Source organism: Rhipicephalus microplus, chromosome 1, assembly GCF_043290135.1.
Source record: "Rhipicephalus microplus isolate Deutch F79 chromosome 1, USDA_Rmic, whole genome shotgun sequence".
NCBI classification, from domain to species: Eukaryota; Metazoa; Arthropoda; class Arachnida; order Ixodida; family Ixodidae; genus Rhipicephalus; species Rhipicephalus microplus.
The window spans coordinates 287,896,216-287,912,185 of NC_134700.1; the positions used below are offsets into that span (position 1 = coordinate 287,896,216).

General features: G+C 43.0%; 1 protein-coding gene across 1 annotated transcript in view; it reads left to right on the plus strand.

Annotated features, from left to right (window-relative positions):
- The first annotated feature begins 7,552 nt into the window (after positions 1 to 7,552).
- Positions 7,553 to 15,970, plus strand: part of LOC119160142 (transcription factor Sp9) — a 163,509-nt gene continuing 155,091 nt past the window's right edge. Inside the window, exon 1 of the mRNA XM_075865098.1 lies at positions 7,553 to 7,966. The gene's annotated coding sequence lies outside the window, so the exon portion shown is untranslated. The remainder of the gene's footprint in view (positions 7,967 to 15,970) is intronic.

Below are 15,970 nucleotides of genomic sequence, written 5' to 3' on the forward strand. Positions count from 1 at the left end.
CCAAAAGGTGTGCGTTTTGAATGAGCATAGAAGTGTATATGCATACTGCATCGAAAAATTTCTCATTATTAATGCTTGCAGCCACAAACGAAAAATTTAAGGCGCCTTTAAGATCACAGAATCACCAATATTTTTTGTGAAAAGAAGTTTACATTTTGAACTCTATAGTTCGCTAATTGCATTCGATGATTGTCAGTGGTACTCATGATTATATCATTGGCCACGTACACTATACTCGTCTATCTGAGGATATATGCTCACCTCATTAACAGTTCTGTTATTCTCAATTCTTTTTTTTACAACATTGTTTCACTAAGCTGCACTGTTTTCAACCAGTGACAGCACTGTTACTGCGGTGGTGATTGAATCTCAATAAGAACTAGAAACATAATTTAGAAGGACCTTCTATAATCAAGCGAAATGAACACACTCAGGTGTCAACAGGTAGTGCTGCCTTCTCTGCCTTTTAAACACAGCACACGAATGATTCGCATGCGCATATCTCGGTAAATTTAACTGATTCCGGTTTGTTAGCAGAAAAAATAGAAAAAGCTTATCGGCGAAGCAGTCAACGCCTGGAAGGCAGTATTTATCTTACGCATGATAATCTCCCCAACACAGCACATACACGCATGGGGGCGTTAGAAATGGTCCTTTTTGACGACACGTTCACAACACAAATACATGTAAGAAAATAAGGAAGAGGTGTGCCCGATTTTTAAAGTGTATATACGCGTGTGTTGTGGACAATATATATAGCGGACATTTAGAGGCTGCGTGCTCGATAAAGGGCGATTCTACAGATCGATAAAATGAGCACCCTTCAACTTAGGCTGCTCAATTTTCTGATTTCGTACGCTGCTTGATCCAACTTGGGCATTCATATTTCGCCAAAGACTTGGGATGGACAGGTTCATCGTCAATTTCTGACCCCAGCGTAGGCGATATGGAGAACAATTGATGAGGAAGGAACAGCCGAATCATGCAACCAAAATGCATACGTTTAGCCTGCCCGTGATAGTTCGAACACCGTGTATATATACTCAACTGTTAATGCTTCATTTCGCGAAGCTATGGTTTTACTGCAGGATTTTTTATGCTTTCGAAGAGTATTGTTAAGTGATGTATGTACCATGTGGCGTGGCGCTATGCAGAAAGCAAATAAGCCTTTGAGAAACGTTAAAACGTCCTCTGGTCATGTATACGCTATTTCCCACGAGTGGCATCCTATTACGTTCTTTTTATTTGCCGCTTAATTAAATGCAGTACGCCTCCATCGCCAGAGTCATTAATTGCTCCCTGTCTAATGAATCACTCGCTCTTAATTTATAACCTTGGAATGGTGCCCTATGAATCATGCATGCATATATGCAGGTCAGTGCGAACGATGAAGTCGATCAGTCACCACTGATGACAGGTTGTATGCAAGGTCATGCCACCGCAGAATGCCCACGGGTCCGTAAATGTGCTAATGGTGATAACAATTCCTTCGGCAATGTGAGACTTTCTCAGTCGCTCAGGTATACTGCACAAACATCCTGAAAAAAAAAAATATATATGCAATACTCTGCTGCGGACCCGTGTGCTTAGATTTAGGTGTTGAGGTGCACGTTAAAGAACCCCGGGTGGTCAAAATTTCTGGAGCCCTCCACTACAGCGTCTCTCATAATCATATGGTGGTTTTGGGACGTTAAACCCTACATACTAATTAATCAATAAATCAATCAATCAATCAATCATTTTAGGTCCTTTCTAACTATGGCCATCGTGAAACCAACCCATGGGTTTGGGCTCAGCTTCACAAAAACTGTGCACCAGTGCAACAGACAGCGTACCATGCAGTATATATAGTAGGGGATCCACATGCGAAATAGCGCTTTAATTATATACCGCATATATGTGCGCGATTCACCGAGGGGCATTATTTGTTTTACCTGTAAACGCAATTGAGCGTATAGTCCCGAGAAGCACATGCGAGATTTCAGGTTTAGGTTTAGACAAACGTGAAAGCAAAAACGTTGCAGAGGAGGCTACTGATTATAGAAACTTGTTTACTTGATGAGCCTCATCAAATATATGTAATAACTCCTTTCAACACATGTGACACATGTTATACTTTCATAATGAACATACTATTTATCTGTCATAACGTGAAAGGTTTGTTACAATTTAGTCGAATCGTGATTTGGTCATGGAGCCTATAGCCCACCCAGAAGGCGGCGTACAACGTAGTCGCAATGCATGTCTAAATTTCATTTTCTTGAAAAAAAATTAAGAAGAGCTTAGATTTGCATAAGGGTACTGTTGGTGGACAGCTCAGACTCTTTCCGACAAACTAGTAAAGTGTGCGTTCAATGTTTTCCCATCCACTTGCGGTTAGGGGGCCAGCAATTACAAAGATGCTCATTAGAGTGTTTCCTTTAACAGCGAACGCGTCTATACACTAACCTTAACTGCCGTTACTAAAGTATGCAATGAACTTTTCTGCGTGTAAGTCTTGGTTTTGACTGCTACCTGGAGACACATTACGGTTTTCACGTGCATACTATGTAGACTATACATTGCACAGTAACTCATCAGTTGTTTTTTTTTCTTTTGAGCAACATGTAACAAGGCAAGAGAAAGATGTTCTACGCCCCCGTGTATAGAGTGCGAACATGCAATATATTCTCCGGCGGAGCGGCCCGCCATGCTGCATGAAATAGAGACGGCAGAAACCTTCCACAGCTTGAAACTCCGACCAGGCACATGATGCGAGAGTGCCATACCTGTAGACTTGACAAAGAAAGAGGCATGCTTTCTCGGTAATATTTGTGCGTACACGAGAAGATTTCGCAGTGATCCTCACAGCTGACGCACAGGTTCCTGTTGCTTTTCGAAACGTTGTTGAAGAAAAAACAAAAATAAAAACTTCCTCTCGGTATTTTTTTTTTTACATTTGAGGCGTCTCAAAGGCGAAACTACTTTTTTCTTCATCGCTCAGTCGATGTATGAATATTGCCCCGCCAATCTGCGTAAGGTTTCGGCACTTCCTCTGGTTTCGCACTGTCTCCATGATGGGCCAACGACGGCATGTGATGTCATCTTGTTACGTCACACCACGCAACATCATAGTGGCGTCACAGTGACCTCAAAAAAAGTGTAAAGGGGGGGGAGTTTGAAGAAAAAAGAAAAAAGAAAACATGAAACTATATTGTACGCCTATAATACGGGATGCAAGGAAGAAAAAGTGGACGGCATGCACCAGCGGACACTAACGACCGTTGTTAATCTACGCTGGTCCTTTCCACTTCTTGTGCCATGTACCTAGGCGTAGTTTTATGTCTTCCATGCCATAGCGACGCCACAAATTCGCGCGAGTTGTGACGTCATGGTGTGATGATGATGATTATGTCAATTAATCGTGTCGACATCGCCGCCGACAGTCAATTTTCCACGTTTAATGAGGCACGTAAGGCTTTCGTGTTACTAAATAAACTGTTAGTCCAGCACCACCTTTCCAGTCGCAATGCGCATTCATTCAGGGTGGTCGTATACTCCCGAAGTGAAATGTTGGCTGCGCCCCAGCTGTGTGTGCGTATGTAGCTGTCCTTACACGTGACATCACCACGTATAGCAGCGTCGGAAGCGTGATGTCACGGATACGCCGCAAAAACCGAGCAAAACGGGAGTGTACAAGAGTAGGAGAGAGAGGGGGGAGACGACCGAGAGAGAGAGGATAAGTGGCGAGGACGAAATCGGAAGGAACACAGCGAGCGCAAGAAGAAAAGGAGGAGGCGTAACAGACCCGAAATTAAATCGGCCAGCGCGCCGCGGAGACGAGTGAGAGAGAGAGTGCGAGCGAGCGAGCTATAAGCGTGGGCTCCGGTATAAAAATTACACGGCCCGGGACGCTTTATTTGCTTTACGCAGGTGGTCATTATACGGTAGGTCCCGCGGCCGAGAAAGCGTCGTGTCCTGCCTTCCCTTCCCCCCCCTCTCCCTCCACTGTTTCCTGAAGTTGCGCCGCCAAATTAATTAGACTCTCGTTGCAGCGCGAGCACGCGCGGACGCCCTTCTTGCACTCGCCGCCAGGAGCGCGCTCGTCACCGTGGGAGGGCCGTGTATACCCTCGCGAGCTCTTATGTATATCACTCTATAGCCTTCGTGTATATACGCGTACTCACGGTGTAAGATACAAACACTTGTGCTTATACCTGCGCGTTGTATACACATACGCAGCAGGAACGTGGTTGCTGATGCACTGGACACTCCATACGCATGCATTATACGGCTGGCTGTGTACGCGTATTCCGTGTTTGTAAACAGCGATAGGTGCCGGGCCGTCAGTATACTGAAGCGTTTCTAGCGACGTTGTGGTGCACATATAGGCTCCGCGATGCCCAAAGTTCACATTCTATGATCACATCAGAACTGGAGAAGCAGCTGCAAAGCTGCCTCCGAGCACAGAACGTTTGAGAGCCTTCCGCGTGTAGGCTTCGAAGACAATGACGAAGAGGGAGAGAGAAAGAGATAGAAAAAAACACAACAAAACAAACACCAATGTATAATCTACAACCGTGTGTCTTTCCGTGCGGCTGTTTCACAAACGATAAAATATAGGCCAATACTGATGCATATATGCATACCTTTCACTCAACTCTGTTCTTTTCGTAATATCAATTGTTGAGGATCGCCCGGCGGTCATCAGAGGAGGAGCGTTGCTTGAACAAGGATATATGTATAGCATTGGGATATATAAATGACATTGACTCAGCCTTATCTACAATGCCTGACAGTTACTACGAGGACAATTCAGTGCGAAAATACGCAAACCGTTTGAAATGACACTTACATCATCATCATCATCATCATCATCATTATTATTATTATTATTATTATTATTATTATTATTATCATCACAATCATCATCATCATCATCAGCAGCAGCAGCAGCAGCCTGACTATGTCCACTGCACGACAAAGGTCTCTTTCATGTTCCGCCAGTCAACTCGGCCCTGTGCTTGCTGCTGCCAATTTATACCCGCAAAGTTATATATCAACCTATAAATGTTCTTGTGTACCAGAAACACAAGTACAGGAGGCAAAATGCCAGAGACCTGTACACCTATAGTGTGCCACGTCAGCATGCATGTACGTTAAATAACACCTGACAGTCAAAATTTCCGCAGCCCTCTATTACGGCGTGCCTCATAATGATACCGCGGTTTCGGCCCGTAAAATCCCAGACATTGTTAGAGAAGAAACGCCCAATAAAACGAAAAACGAATCGTTGTAATAAGAACCGATATATTCCCTTCGCATAATGGGCCCTGCATATGCTCTATTAACAGCTGTGACATCATGTGTATTTTTTGTCGGCGACCACGTGAAGGATCGTGCCTTGGTAACACTGACGAAGTGTGGCAGCTTGGGCTCATGGCGATACTTAGAGCGCGAGAACAGAACGCCGACACAGAGACAAGAGCGCTCGTGTCCTTCTTGTCTCTGTGTCTTCGTTCTGTTCTCGCGCTATAGGTATCGTATGGCACTGACGAGGTATACAAACAATTTACCACTCGCAGAATGCGTCACGCGATTCTCATAAGCCAGCACGTTATTCCACCATGTTATTCTGACTATATATATATATATATATATATATATATATATATATATATATATATATATATATATATATATATACTTAGATTATAAAGAGTCTGGCTTCGGTTGCCGTAGAATTAAGGAAAAATAAGTATACGCCTCTAAAAAACTGTTTTTTTGGTGACGTTTCGATCGGAGACCTACCTTCATCAGACCTCATCAGACCTGTCTGATGAAGATCGGTCTCCGATCGAAACGTCACCAATAAACAGTTTTTTAGAGGTGTATACTTATTATATATATATATATATATATATATATATATATATATATATATATATATATATATATATATATATATATATATATATATATATATATATATATATATATATATATTCCTCTAGCGAGCAGCGTGCGCACGTGAACACATCAGAATGCACACCTGCAACCGACGCGCCCGGGGCAACGCTTAACGAAAATTGATAACCTCAGTGTCGTTAAGGGCTCACCTTCCTCCTTCCCACAGCCTTCCTTTTTCTGCGTACACACAGGTTGCTGTCGGAGCGTTTTTCACATTTTACAGCTGCACGCCCATGTATGCACTTATACACACTGAAAGTTCCTGCTTGGTCGGAAGCCTGGGGGAGAGGGCATGTACGTATCGTATACTAACGATGTAAAATTATTTCTGAGTGGAAGAGAAAGAAAGAAAAATATGACCGAGACAAACAGGCGGGCGGACGCGCAATACCGAGCGTGCCTGGCACGGGAGGACGCTGCACATTTGTACGCGTCAGCGCCCCTATTAAACGTAATTATAGAAGCTAGGATGCGCACGTGATTTGCATAAGCTGACTGTCCGTTTCTGCGTCTGTAACTGTTATTAATATCGTCAGCTCAAATCCGATAAGGCCACCTCCTGGTAGGACAGTGCGCAGAGGCGTACGTAAGCTGGTATGGGCAGCTGTCTTCGCAATAGTTATTCCTTCGTTGTCTTTTTAAAGCAGGTATTTAAGCTATTTAAGACCGCGTATTCGTGAGGGCGTGCGACGTCTGACGCAGCGAATTTCGTAAAATCATCTCAAATACTGCAGATCATCATCACCATCATCATCAGCCTGACTACGCGTCCAGTGCAGGACAAAGGCCTCTCCCATATTCCGCCAGTTAACCCGGTACCTTCATTTGTGCAGTTATTACAATTAAGCCTCAGTGCTTCGTTTCCCGCCATACTGGCCCAGAACAACTTAGTAATGCCTGAGTATAGTAAAATAAAGTAAAATGGCTCCACATTGATGCTATGCCGCAAAACTGAATAGCACCACCCGCCCGTATGCATCCTAACGCAGACACCACGAGCGACCTATTCGTATAAGACATTAAGCCATCCCCGCGGGCACCCTAGAATTAGAGCTTAACTGGCTCCTAAATCATGAGCTTGTTTTAACCGTAACACGGAGCCTCCTTCACGTGCACGCCGATTTCGCCATTAAGGGAGTCCGCCGCAACATTTCGCAGCTAGGCGAGAACGAAACCTCACGCTCGCGCCTATTCTAGGAGCATGCGTGCTGTCTCGGGTTACACTGCACCGCCCTCTCCACGAGCGCCGACATGCGCACAAACGAACGCGTCTACACCGCCGGAAGCAAGCACCACGCAACGCCAAAGTTGTCGTTGCCGCGGCGAGAAAAGCCGATCAAATTGCGCGCGCTCAGGCGCCTCTCGCGCACGAGAACTACTCAGGCGCAAACGCGGCGCCGACGCAAAAAAAAGAATTCCGATTGGCATAAACGAATGCGAACGGTGTACCGCGGGCGGGCCGCGCCGGTGGTCCCAGTTGGGCGGGAACAAACGCTGACGTCATTTGATTTGCTCCGCCCATTCCGCATGCGGTATCCTGCCGCGCCGCAGTCGCGTACTCCGAATAGGCGCGGTCTCTCTGGCGTCTGTCTGCGGTGTTCGCGCTGTGCTCGACGGAGAATTCCACGGCGGGTGCGATAATTGCCCGCTTGCACCGACGGTGTCGATATCGCGTGCAAATTCTGTGGCGGGCGAAGCGCCGGTGCGCCCTGCCTGGTCGCCATGTCTTGAACGTGGTGCTCGTGCATGCGCCGATTTGACACCCACACCTGGTAGTATCTCCTTTACGGCGCGGCCTCCAAGAGTGCACACAGCTGAGGAGTCGCTTGTTTTTGCGTGTTGTCTGCACTGAACGAGTCTTCGGTGATTCCCCGTGGATGTGCGCGGACTACGTGAGCCGGCTTCCGCCGCAACGCGGGACTGGCGCGGCTACCACCACCACCACCACGGGCCGTGCTGTGGTCTCTCGTCAAGTGGCCGCCGACTGACGTCACGTGTGACGTCACGTGGCATGACGGTGAGTCTCACGTCCTTCCCAAAGGGGTTACCGCCGGTTAATGACGACTGCCTCTGACGGAACTCTCAGCCTTTGTGCCACAGTGGATGCCTTTTTCGTTTGTCATGTCGTTCCACGAGTCCACAACAGACGCACTTTGAAACTGATAGCAGCTTTAGTTTTATCTTATACACCGCAAACAAGGCTCGAGTGTAGGTTGGAAACGAAAAAAAAAGCATGTTTTTTCCTTTCGTGGGATCGCCTGCGTGGAGTATCAACAGCTTGCACGTGTATGGTTACAATGATGCACTCACCCAAGGTTTCGCCTCTCATCATTCTTGGGCGGACAAAACACACCCGCTGGGCAACGAATTATGGGACAGAAAAAAGGAAACACTTCGTTCGAATTTTGGGGCACACAGTAAAGCCGATCACTCAATCGCAAACATGTTTCAGCTTATTGCATTGTGCATCCGTAGTATGTAGTATGTGTACCTCTTAATGTATTCGCAATAATCTGTTGACAAAACTGCCCTTCATATACTTCTAATAACAAGCTCCCAGTGCATATAAGGAAAAGAATCGCAGCATATTCATGAAGTGAATGATTTGATGGGTGGGTGAATCTCTGGAGGACCATCCGGGTTACCGTAAATCTTCCATATACATTACACAGACGAACGTGGAAGTGAGGGACAACACGTGAGTACAGTATATACAATGTCATTTGGTCGTATATGCTATTGAGGTGCCGACTTCGTTCTCCCTTCATTAAGACCGCCTTACGATCAATGAAATAATGAGCCAAGGGATCTTGAGTGGGATGTAATCTGAAGTAAGCAAACACAAGGTCGGTACACATCCCCCTGCAGTTACCGTTGGTAGTTTATAGTCACATGAAATGCATCTCAGAGTATATCGCGATGTCATATGCTGCACAAGCCAGTCGTCGTTCGTGATATCTGCGTTAGTCACCAGCTGCAGTATGAAGGGGTCGTTCTTGTATTTCGTATCATAGTCACGTTTGTTGTTCTGCAATGGCAGAAAGAGAATGTGTTGGCGCGCTTATTCTTTATCGTCATCAGCCGCAGCACAATGTAGGTACCCATAATGCCTCACAGATGTGTAGCGGGTACTTCGTCGATGAGCAGAATGATGAATGACGGTGCTTCATTGTCATCGCCACGACGCATAGTGGGTACCTTGAACGTGTTGTGTTGTGAGGGCAGAAAGAAAATGTGTCGTCTGGAACGCGCTTATTTTTCATCGTCGTCATAGAGGGACGATGGCGAACATGGCTCCTGAGGGGCTTCCCCCCTAAAACAGAAACGAACAAGGACACAAGCAATAAACACGCACACAAGCGTTTCAGTTGCAGATCTTGTTGACGTGTGCATTTACGTTGGTGCTTCTTAGTCTTCGTATTTCAAACAAATGAGCGCAAAGACGTGTTAATACAAGTACGTAATATAAATAGAAAAAAATCGCAAAGAAAGATGCTACCTTGCGTGAAAGAACCCATCATCGGGTTTTATTTTCGCTGGAAGTGTTGTTCAAAAAATATATCCCTATTTATAAATGGAGCATTCGTGACACGGACACAGTACATTTTACTCGATGAAGCACATGCTAAGGAACGCATATATCTACTGCATGTAATGAGGCCAATGTTCATATGACAGTGAAGTGACATCGTATATAGGTGCCAAATAAAATTCGAATTGGACTCGATCCTAACCCATTACGCGCCTGTATGGTATCGGCGAAAATCTATTTCAGCCGAAGCTATTTAAGATTCACTATGACAGCTATTAGAAGGTAGTATTATATCTCAGTGACATGCATACTGTCCTCATGTGTTAGTTGTGTACTTGCGACTCGTTGCAGTAAGGAAATCATATTTCACAAAAATAATATATATATATATATATATATATATATATATATATATATATATATATATATATATATATATATATATATATATATATATATATATATGGGAAAGAAGTGTATACCTAAGAGCTCGTTTTTCCGTGTTTTCAAATAATATAGTGAGATCTAACAGACAATAATGCCAAGGAATGTATAGGGGAAGTTCTTAGAACCAATGTTAAGTAAATAAAAAAGAAAAGTGGCTGAAAAAATAACTTGCTATTAATATTTATGCATACACGCACACACTGTATCACACACACACACACTATATATATTTCAGAAAATATGGATTTGTTCCTATCGGATCACCAGTATATGGAACATTGAATGTTATAGTGGTTTGCTACATCGCATACATTTTGTTAGGTTTGTATCGATGCGTACACATAAATATGTGTACAATAATGAAAGCTTTTTCTTTTGGTCAGTGTTTTACTGCGTGTTTGGTTTTCTTTCTGTTTACGTCGTTAACATTCGTTCTTTAACCTAATTCTGACGTTCGATAGTTATTAACTATAAGTGGATAACTCCCGTATGTAGTCATGCACTAAAACCGTTCGGTAGTACATATAATATATTCCAACTACCTATATAATCAATATTCTGACACAGCTAATGTAAGGGGTCGCGCTGTCCTTCGCGTCAGATAGACAGGGACAGGTTTCTATATGTCCCATATGCAAATATTCCCCGCTATAAAAGCTCATCTTTGTTATTACTTTTTCGTTCACCCTAGACGGCACCGCTTATCACTTCAATCTGTCTTTTGTATCAAACCTCAAGGTTAATCGTAGGGGTTTGGCATTGCCAGCACTGCAGCCGACATTTAAATTCGTACTTAGTTTTTTGAGTTGCTTCCGTATAGAATCGATACAGCCAGAAGCAATTGCAGCCGCGTGGCTGGTGATAAGGGACCTGGCATTTTTTATCGCGAGCAAATTATCGTTGATTCTTGCGCGGCAAGCGCCTGCGACGATTGCTATGCACACACACTGGCCGCCATAAGACCGCAATTAGCCTACATCACCGTGCACTCATATAAGGCGGAGTCGTGACGGAGCAAAGTGCCTTGATTAATGGAGCCCGCACTATGCATTGTATGAGCCATGATGACGTGCCAAACCAACATCGCGTTTTGTTTCTTTACGTTCCGTATACACGCGTTAATAGAAGCTTGACATTAAACCTCGGTATGTATATGCTCGATAACCAGCTCTCGCAGATACACTATATAATAACGTTCTTTTTAAATTCGATTTCGGCAAAATGTTTCCACCTACAAACGACGCCATTTTCTTCGCTTTATTATTATTATTATTTTTGCTATCGTGCCATAAACCTATACTTATTCTGTGGGTTCATACATTTGTGAGGTTAATCACCTTAAATATATTCCTTAACTGAGGCAGACGAACCGCGCTGAATGATGCTTGTAGCTGCAGGTGACTATATTCTTACTAGTCATCGTTTCCTTGTATAGTGACGAATAATTACATACGAATGCTCGATTTAGCATCAGTGGATACTCTCGCATGTTGGTGTCAGCGGCAACGCAAGAGACAATAAATAACAGCGGCAACGTCGAATTCTTTATGTTGGTCTCCGACTCTAAAGGCCCGTATTCACAAACCGACCTTTGCATTTCCTCACGTTTTACTCAAGTTTCTATACTCTCCACGTGCGTTATAAGGGCACAGAAATGGTAACAGGGTAAAATATAACAACGAGATTATTTCATGTGTACTAGCCCACTTTGTTGAGCAAGCGCAATAACGGCTTAAACCCGACGAGGAAAACTGGAGGTAAGGTTGAGGCCGGTTTGTGAATATAGGGCCAAGATCACTGTTCTCAGACACACATGAAACCTTCTTTTTTTTTAACTGTCTAAAAATCAAGGAACATTGGCGCACGATTTCTGCCAATATATACGGCAGTCATGAACTTGCTGTGAACAAACAACGACCGGCTGGGCGTTCTGTATAAAGATCACCGCGAACTGAATTACCCGTATACCTTTAAATTTTATTGGCCAGCTATGTCTGTCTATCATAGACATAACGTATTAAAAAAAAACTGAAATGACACACATTTTCCGTCAACCACATTTGTTTTTTTTTATATTGTGAACAAGAACGTGGTGTTTAGAGAGAGAAATTTCTTCGTTCATTGGCTTGTTTTTCAAGGGCGAATGCACACTTTTGACCATTGAACTTTTAGAAAGCACAGCGGACAAGTGAAAGCCGCAATCATGCTACAGAGATAAAAAGTCGGCGGGGTGTTTGCAGTGCACATTATCTTATTTTCAGACGCCAGATTTGCACCTATTCGATATGTTAATATATAGAAATGATCGAATGACCAAATGCAGACTGAAAAATCAAATTAAGGCGTGTGCTTTAATTTATCTTTTATTTGTCTCTCCCCCCCCCCCCCCCACACTCGCAGTATACCACATCCCATACTACAGAAAGAAAGAAAAAAGTATAACATGAGACCATTAATTTGAAACCGGTACAAATGACTGAAATAAATCACTTGACGAGATTTTTATGACTCAATACCAATGATAATGTCGCGCAGTGAAAATATATACACTTTCATGAACTCTGATGAAGAGCGTTGACAAGCACGTGTAGAGATATCTGTCATTAGTAATACGTTAAAATAGCATTTATAAATGCAGTAACGTTTCGTCAATCTTTCCTTGCTTGACAGCTTTGTATCAGAGCTCTGAGGAGCCCGGATAATTGTTCAGCGTTACTGCTTGCACGCAAAACACTCCTCGTGCTAAAAAGCACTAGTCAGTATATAAATTTATCAGAATTGGCTAGGAAAGAGAAAGAGTACAGCCAACCGTTTGTAGCACGAAGCCACAAGGAAATCCGTATGGATTTTTCAGAAAGAAAAGCCTATAGTTGCCGAAAAATTCGTCCTGGTCCGGGTACATAATTTCTCGTTATTTCACTTAGCAAATTCTTCCCTGCGCTCACAGCATGCGACTATTTCTTATTTATTGTACCTCGACAATTCGATAAGCATGTCTCTTGACATAGTAACGCCTGCTATATATATATATATATATATATATATATATATATATATATATATATATATATATATATATATATATATATATATATATATATATATATATATATATATATATATATATATATATATATATATATATATATATATATATATATATATATATATATATATATATATATATATATATATATATATATATATATATATATATATATATATATATATATATATATATATATCAAGATAACCAGCGTTATGTCAACAGACATGCTTGCCGCTATCGAATTGTCGAGATACAATAAATAAGAAATAGTCGCACGCATATGATGTGTGTGTTTTCATTTTCTTTGGTTGATGTAACTCTCTGCAGTATGTATATAATTTACAAGTTTTCGTTATTGTTGATGTTCTATGCCTTGCAACTTTGAAGCTATTTGCTCCTTTGCTTTTCCGTTCTTGTTGAGAAATTCACGCTTCATAATATATGCTTCTCGTCGTGACTTGTCTGCATGCCCGGCATTTCATCAATCCATTCTCGATAGCAGGTCCCCCTGACGGTATACATTTATACCATGAGACCTCCTTCTGTAGCCCTTACGAACCGTGTCATTCATGTATTTGATCACGATATTTCAATAAACCTTCAACCTTCAAGTCTTGCAGTACACCTGAGTCGTGTTGCAGCGCATGCATGATCTGACGCTTATTTCCCAGACAAAGTCACCACTAAAGAACCAAACTTCGTTGTGCTTACGTCGAGTGATCCGATGTACCACATTCATGTTCAGTGTGTGCGTGCTAGCAGAGTCGATCGAACGACTTTGATGTTAGCCATTTGACAATTGCTGCAATAACCTGATGCGAAAGTGTGTGTGTGGCAAGCTGCATGCATCTCAAAAAACGTTTTCTCCGTAATATTTAACCGTGACCACTGGTAATGCCTGTCGCCGTCGGGTTGATAGCTGAATAAATAAGTGTACTGTACTGCATTAAATTAACTCTAAAGTAGCGCAAACTTCAGGGACAAGATACAAGGAAGGCGTCAGACAAGCGCTTGCAAGTTGCCTTGTTTGTCTCTTTGAGTATACTTAAAGTGCCTTTATGGTATACCAAGTGTCCCTTTAAGTATACTTAGCGTCCTTTCAAGTATACTTAAAGGGACACTAAAGTTAAATAACAGTTTACGTCAGAGTAAAAGGTGAACGCTCAATGTACGACGTCTAAAACGACAATATTATCAACAGCAATGCCCTAGTTACCGAGAAATTAACGTAAATGCACGAGAACACATGCGCTACGCGTAGGACATTCGTAAAATGATCCCGATGACGTGAGAGGTACCGCCCACAAGTAATCACCAGTAATCGATTGAACTAAGAGCACTAAATAAAGAACCTTCCGTGTATCAAGAGACGTAATAGAATGCTGCTTGTTCGTTTCTGTTTCACTCATGGAAAAGAGAATCGCTGAACGTTACAATAAGGAATGACGCGAGTGGCTCACAAGTTCAATGTTAGCCTTGTTAAACTGGAAGGTCGTGCCATCTAGCTGGGTCCAGTTGAACCAAGCACGTCTGCCATCTCGGAGGCCATGGCTTGAAATTGTTCAATGGCCGTTGTTGCTGCGGTGGCTCCCGCTGCTTTCGTTCCGCTGCTACTGGTATCGGCGGCCGCGCAGTAAAGCCGGGCAACGTTGTACGCGGCAGCAGTGATGTGAGGCGTTCCTCGTGAGGCGGGTAATTTGAAGTGCGCTAACCCGATGCGGACCACTAAAACGCGACTTCATTTCAAAATAAGCACTTCTTGGCACAAAAGTAACAGTGCGAGGTTTCGGGGCCGCTATTTCAACAATCAACGTCGACCTAATGGTTGCCTTTAGTGTCCCTTTAACAATTCAATAGAGTATCGACTTGCCCGTAGAGGTGCCTTACATTATATGAGTAAATATGTAAGTGATATTTATGCCATCTTCACCAACGAATTCTTAATTGCTCTCTGGTCGATTGTTTAGACGAATAGGGCACACACTGATTTCACGTTTACTGGTCGCCTGTAATGAGAATTATATTCCGGGTGTGCATTCCAGCTCTTTGCTTTAGTGGAATGAAGTGAGTCAGTTATTGATGAAAGAATTTGACGCACTCGAAAAGCTATGCAACCAGTCTTGAGTATGCGCGTTCTATTCTAACTAACAGAAAAAATAAAACGGCACAAGAAATTAGTTCGTTTGAGTCGTATACAACGTCAGCTTGAGCTGTGGTATTCGTTTTGTATAAACTCTCTCCTACGTGCCATCCTAATTATAACTAAAGCGGTCGATTGGTTAGTGGTGATGAAAAGCGAGATATGCGGGCCAGATGTGTCGTTCTCAGAATTCGCTAGAAACACGGTACGCATGCGGCACATCCAGATGAAGACGGTGTGCGCGCCAAGTCACGAACTGGTTTTCTGCAATGCATCAATTCTGCCACTTCCGTGCTCATGTATAGACGCCGTCTCACAGCAATCAAATTCGCATTTTTCGAATAACTCAGTTGTGGAGTTATGCAAGCCAGCAGTGGGCATGGATAAGCTTAAGACTTTGTTAAGTGGTTGCGATAGCTGAAGAACCTAAAAATAATTACTTGCTAAGCAGCCTGCCGTCTTAATGACTACAGTATTTCTTCCAATATATGCTTGAACGTCAAAATTTTGGTATGTCTGTCTGACGCACGAGTTAACCAACCCGGTCACATATGGTTTAAGCACTTGCTCACCGCGCAGCCATCTTGAACTGGTAGCCGCGTTCATATTTGTAAGCATTGTTAATTTAAAAACTAAAAACAATTATTACGCATGTCTGAGGCGCAGAATCAATACCTAAGCATTAGGTAATGCGTTCCTGAACTAGAAAAAGAAACATATAGATACGCAGTTCTACAAACCCACGTGTTTTTTAGGCTGTGCTGAACATGTCACACTATGCACGAAAAAGTCATCTGCCGATGATATGGTGCTGCCACCTGGCAGTGGCCCTGGGTTTTGCCCAAGCTCAAGT